This window comes from Mus pahari, chromosome 1 (assembly GCF_900095145.1).
Source record: "Mus pahari chromosome 1, PAHARI_EIJ_v1.1, whole genome shotgun sequence".
NCBI classification, from domain to species: domain Eukaryota; kingdom Metazoa; phylum Chordata; class Mammalia; order Rodentia; family Muridae; genus Mus; species Mus pahari.
This window is the reverse complement of record NC_034590.1, coordinates 19,465,940-19,472,123: the sequence shown is the minus strand read 5'-3', so window position 1 is coordinate 19,472,123 and position 6,184 is coordinate 19,465,940. Positions and strand designations below refer to the sequence as shown.

The 6,184-nt window shown below is 44.3% G+C and overlaps 2 protein-coding genes across 2 annotated transcripts in view; one reads left to right on the top strand and one right to left on the bottom strand.

Annotated features, from left to right (window-relative positions):
* Gtf2h1 (general transcription factor IIH subunit 1) overlaps positions 1-3,315 on the bottom strand; it is a 28,517-nt gene extending 25,202 nt beyond the window's left edge. Inside the window, exon 1 of the mRNA XM_021192964.2 lies at positions 3,126-3,315. The gene's annotated coding sequence lies outside the window, so the exon portion shown is untranslated. The remainder of the gene's footprint in view (positions 1-3,125) is intronic.
* Positions 3,316-3,538: 223 nt separating this feature from the next.
* Positions 3,539-6,184, top strand: part of Hps5 (HPS5 biogenesis of lysosomal organelles complex 2 subunit 2) — a 36,234-nt gene continuing 33,588 nt past the window's right edge. Inside the window, exon 1 of the mRNA XM_021192934.2 lies at positions 3,539-3,984. The gene's annotated coding sequence lies outside the window, so the exon portion shown is untranslated. The remainder of the gene's footprint in view (positions 3,985-6,184) is intronic.

Sequence of the window (6,184 nt, the reverse complement as noted above, 5' to 3'; positions counted from 1 at the left end):
CTATCAAGGAATCCAAAATGTTTTATCAGTGCAACAATACAGGGAATAAAACCTAGAAAAGTATGTAAAAGAGACCAAAGTGAGGCTGCATAGATGGTTTATCACTTAAGAGCACTTGCTGTCCTTGAGGCTCTGGGTTTGATTGCCAACACCCATATAGTGGCTGGAACTCCAGTTCCAGGGGATCCATGCTCTTTTCTGGACTTCTCAGGCACCAGGTACATGGTAGTGTATGGGATACCCATACACATAAAACAAACAAAAATTAAAAGGAAACCAAAATGTACTGTTATTGCTGTAAAGATAATTTCACACTAAAGTTTTAAGGAAAATAGTAAGAGAACTGTAAAAAATAAGCAAATATCCACTGATAAAAACTGCATCCTGAAAAATGCTGCGATCAAAAGGCACCCACCACTACACCCAATGCTTTTACTACTTCTGATGATTTTTCCCCCTTTTAAACTGTAGCAATCTTCCAAGTATTCATATTCTTTCTTTCTCTCTCTCTCTCTCTCTCTCTCTCTCTCTCTCTCTCTCTCTCTCTCTCTCTCTCTCAGATAGGGTCTTACTCTGTAGCCTTAACTTACTATGCAGACCAGCCTACTCTCAAGCTCAAGATCTCTTGCTTCTGCCTCCCAGGTGCTGTGTGTCACCAAGTCCAGCTCTTAAACTGCTTTTTTCCATCTGGACTGCTATACTTACTCTATGAGGCTCAAATTCAATCTGTTGCACTGCTCAGTTGATCAAGTAAATACAGCAGATGATCTCTCCCTTTGAATGCAGATGACTTAAGCTGGGTGTGGTGGCTCAAGATGGTAATCCCAGCACTTGGAAGGTGGAGGCAGGCACTACGACGAGTTCAAGGCCAGTTTTTGTTATACTGGGGGACCCTCAACCCTCAAAACAAAATAAAACCTACTAATAGGTTCAAAATTCTTTCCTGAGCTGTTTTCATAAGCCACTGGGCTGTCACTAGAGGTTATTTCTGCCTTGTATTTATCTCTTCATGTGAATACTCTATTTTTGGTTTTTAAGAATCTTAAAGGGTAATGAATTATGAAATGATCCCTAAAAGGACCACTTGGAAGGTAGAGGCAGGGGGATCCCTGTGAATTCCAGGTGAGCCTGATCTACAGATTGAGGTCTAGGATAGCCAAGGCTGCACAGAGAAACCCTCTCTTAAAAACCAAAAAACAATAGAACAAAACCAAAACAACAAAACAAAAAACAAGAGAATAAATAGAATTTTAGGGTTGGGGGCTGGAATGATGGCTCAGCGGTGGAGAGTGTCAACTGCTCTTCCAGAGACTCTGAGTTCAGTTCCCAGCAACCACATGGTGGTTCATGCCCTTCTGTAGTGGGATCTGATGCTCTCTTCTGGTGTGTCTGAAGAGAGCAATGATGTACTTATATACATAAATAAATCTTAAAAAAAAAAAAATAAGAATATTAGGGTCGATAAATTTTGGCTTAGTGGTTTTCACAATGTTTTTAGGTGTCCTGAAAAGATAGGAAGCAGACCCACCCAACTCTGCCTCACTGTAGCATGTTGCTTTTTTTTTTTTTTTTGATTTTTGAAACAGGGTTTCTCTATGTTGACCTGCCTGCTCTGGAACTCAATTCAGAGCTGCGCCTTCCTCTGCCTCCTCCATGCTGGGATAAAAGGCATGTGCCACAAACTCCCAGCTTTATGTTGGAATTCTAGGCATAAATTCATGGGAGAAATGTTTCACTTCTTTAAAATATTTGAAAATCACTGGGGCTGGAGTGATGACTCAGCCATTAAGAGCACTGGCTACTCTCCCAAAGGACCCAAGGTTCAATTCTAGCACCCACATAGCCGATCACAACTGTAATTCCAGTTCTAGGGGATCTGACACCATCATAGAAACATACAGGCAGGCAGAACACCAATGTACATTAATAAAATTAACCAACTTAAAAAAAATAATAAAAAAAAGGAAATTACAAGTCTAGGGTTAGGTGTGGTAGTGCACACCTTTATTCTTACCATCCAAGAATCAGAGGCAATTGATCCCTGTGAGTTCAAGGCCAGTCAGGGCTGTTACACATAGAAAACCTGTGTGGGGAGTAGAGGGTAGGGAGAGGAAGGAAAGGAAGCAAAAGGAAGTCACAAGGCTGGATATTGAGAATATTGATTGGAGCCAAGCCCTTAGTGTGTTTTAAGCCAGTTTTCTGTACCCAGGCCTGCATGCTTACCAAGCAATTTACATTGGGCTCTACCTACAGTCCTGTTTTTTTTTTTTTTTTTGGCCAGTTCTGGAAATGAAACCCAGGATCTTACAGGTGCCTAGCAAGAACTCTCCAACCAACCAAAAGCCAACAACGAAAAACAAAGACAAACAAAAATCCCAAATTAAACTGTGTATAGGTGAGGACACAACTTCCGGAGATCGGTTCTCTCCCTCTACCACGTGGGTCCTAGAGATGGAACTCAGGTTTGGCAGCAAGTACGTTTACCAGTTGAGCCATTTCACTATAGCCTTGGGCCTAAGTTTTAACATCTTTTTTTCCCATCCTTTTTTTGCAGATGGTAAAATAGGCATGTAAGGGTCAATTTCACATGAATTTAGTTTCTAAGAACACTGGAGGAATTATAAAAATGGTCACACCTCCATGTATTGATGGTCCACTTTACACTACATGACTGTCAAACTGGCCATAGCTAGAACTGGGTGTGTGGCTCAACTTTTAATAACAGTTTGAAGAGCAGGATGACAGGTGGAAGCAAGAAGGCACGAGGCCACCACGGTTAGAGGACTTCGTTTACGGGAATCGAAAGCCTCTCCCGGGCAGGCTTCCTAACGGGAAGGGCCTCGGTGTGTGGTGTGTCTCGGAGAAGCCTCATTTCACTTCCTTCGCTCTCAGGTGAGTCTGATCCTTCCAGTCCCTCCCCGCGGAAGAACCGAATGCCTTCGGGCAGTAGATTAAGGGTCAGGGCACCTCCTTCCCATTCCGGGAGAAGAAGGGCAAACCACACAGCCAGCCTGTAAGGTCGCGGAGACTACTCCAGCCAAGGGCTCGTTCCGCCCGGCCCCGCGCCCCCGGGGCCTGTCAGACCCTCCCCGCCCGCCCAACCCCATTCTTCGGTCTCAGCTTACCGGGTGGGAGCTCCTGTGTCCGGTGTGGGGTGCGGGAAGCGCGTCCCGTCCGATCTGCCTCCGCCGCGCTTCTCACAGCCGCTGCACGGAGGAGGCTGAACCCCTGCGGCCGCAGCCGTCGCCACCGCCTCTGTTGCCGGGGGGTCTCGCCTCCATCGCTGGCTGCGAGGGCGCTGAGGGCACGTGACCGGAAACGGCGGGGCGGGGCCTCCGGAGCACGTGACCACCGCCGCGGCCGCCATGACACCTTCCGCCAGCTCCCGCCCTCCCCCACCGATTCCCGCCTGTTTCGCTTCTCCTCCCTCCGGGTCTCGAGCGGCGGAGAGTTTCGGGGATTCGGTTTGGCTCGCCTTTCTCCCTAGAGAGCATCCGGCCGGGCTCCGTGGTGCGTCCTCGGCCCGAGGCGGCTCCGTGACTGCAGGCCGCAGGGAGCGGAATCGCGACCCGCGGCCGGAGGGGGAGGGAGCGCGCGCGAGGAGGGGCGTGACCGTCACGTGACGAGGAAGTGCCGTTAACAGCGCTTTCCTCCGGTCCCTGGCGCCCCTGGATGACGTCGTCGGGGAGGGGGCGGGGCGGTAGCGAGTGTGAGGTTCAGGTTCCGCTGTCAAGGCGTGCTGGGTGTCGGTGGAGCCCGCTCCGGAAAGCGATCGCTGGTCTTTGGGGGCGGAACTCGGCCCGCTAGTCAGCCTGAGGCTCTGTGAACCTGGCTTGGAAAACCGGCTTCCTGGACGTCTCCAGAGTGACAGCAGCGGTCTAAAGTCGTAAGAGTTAGTCGTGATTGACGGGAGCTGCTGTGGTCAGGGACTTGGTCTGCTGCGCATCCTTCATCTCCAGCAGCGCCTCCAGGGCCTAGAACACGGTAGGCACTTAGAACGCTGATTGAATGAATGAATGAATGCATGAATGCATGCATGAGCGAGTCCTTAAGTTTTCTGAGGTAGTTTCCTGATCATTAATGGAAAAGGAAGATTCTATTGTGGAAGTAAAGTCTATTAATTCCCCTTTGCATAATTTCTTCAATTTTTGTTACTTTGTGTTTTTTGAATCTTTCCTTCCACACACCTTGTGGGACTAGATACACACTGTGGTTTGCTTTGGCTTTGTGAGCAGCAATCACTGTCTACCACTCTTGAATTATCATAAAAATAATCTTGGGAAGTGGGAAAAAATGTCTCGATCTTACATATATTCTACTTGCATTTATTATTGGGGGAGTAGGTGGCATGGCACCGCAGCTTTTTGTAATTGGTTCTCTATCTTTCTGTGAGTTCTTGAGCTCACCAAGAGCTTGGGATCACCAAGCATAGCAATAAACCATCTCTTGGGCCCTCCTCCTCGTCCTCCTCGACCTCCTCGACCTCCTCCTCCTCCTCCTACCTCCTTCTCCTCTTCCCCTCCTCCTTCTCCTTTTCTTTCTCGTTTGTCTTTTTTTTTTTTTTCGGTGAGCATCGTGACCCTTGGGAAAGCCAACCTTTTAAAAGGATGGTAGCTAACAAAAAACAAAAAGAAAAAAGAAAAAGAAAAATAAAACAAAATAAAAAGATGATAGATGTTCACTGATTTGCCATCTAAGAGGCTAGCAATTTTAAGTTTTTTCTCCCTGACAACACACAGAGGTAATGTTTAATCTAAGATTTTTAGAAAAGCAGGGCTTATTGGTTTGAGAATATTTAATGAACCGCATAATTAAGGCTACAGAAATTCACATTTATGTACAGAAGAAGGGAAGAGTTCAGGATAGCTCAATAATAGGGTAAGATGGGAGATGAAGCTTAAAAAGGAAGAGATGAGATCACATTATAAGAAAAAGGAAGCTAGTCTTTGCTTTTAACTAGTACTAGTTAGAAGTCAGTTTTAAGTCTCCTCTATTCAGAGTGTCAAGAAAGAGGCTTTCTTCTTCCCACAAATTTCCTGGGTAGTAGGAAGGCTCGACTTTCACTGACTTATCACTCCTTACTTTAAAAATCTCTGTTTCCTACCATCTGCCCATATACTTTACAGAAACTGTACAAACTCTTTATTAACTCCTTCAGTGACTCTGTGACTACCGTCTTGAGTTTAGGTTCTGTGGTTTAGAGTTGGAACTGTTTTGTACCGTGAGCCCAAATTTGCATTTTATATTTAACCGAGGACTAAACTCCAAGGAGTAATTCTCAACCACATTCAGCACTTTACTGTTTCTGCTGTTTCAGCTCTGCCTTTTTCCCTTCCCTCCTAAGAAACGCTGACCTGGGGGTACTGGTACTTCTTTTAGGACATTTTCTATGGTTTTCTTTGACTTACTGTTATCCTTTATGAGAATTCTATGTGTGTTTGTATATGTGTATGGTATTGGTGACTTTCTTTTTGACTAGAATTGATTTCCAGAATTCTTTTACTTATCATATCCTCATGACTACGCTTATTATTTTACTAACTACTCAATAAAATAAGTGACTGAAAAAATAGTTTTCTTGGATAAGGAATTGTTAAATATTTTGAATGTAGTCATGCTAAGTTTTTTTGGTTTTTGGTTTTATTTATTTATTTTGACTTGTTTTAGAATATAATTCTTGCAGCGGTCAAGTTGTAATAAGAATATATTACTAGCAGAGAATAAAGCAGTATTTTATATATATGTAATAAAAAAAAAAGTCATGATGAAGGACAGGGGCACATTCAGTGATAGAAGACATGCCCAATATGTAAAGATCTTGGGTTTTATTCTCTAACACCAAAAAGTAAGGAAAACAAACCTCCACATGTTTCTGTGTGCTTTACCACGGGCACCTGTGCTCTGAGAAGATGAGGGCTTTGTTTTGTCTCCTGTTGTTATCTCTAGAACAATGCCCAGCATATGAGTGTCACTCCGTATGTATTGACTAAATGAATGTGCTTCTAAAATAGTGTCAAAAACATAAATCATAGAAAAAAAAAAACCCAGATGCTTCTGAATTTTTCCATGTATCTGTTTGCTTTCAAATTTCTTTTCTCTTTTCTTTCTTTCTTTCTTTCTTTCTTTCTTTCTTTCTTTCTTTCTTTCTTTCTTTCTTTCTTTCTTTCTTTCTTTCTTTTCCTGA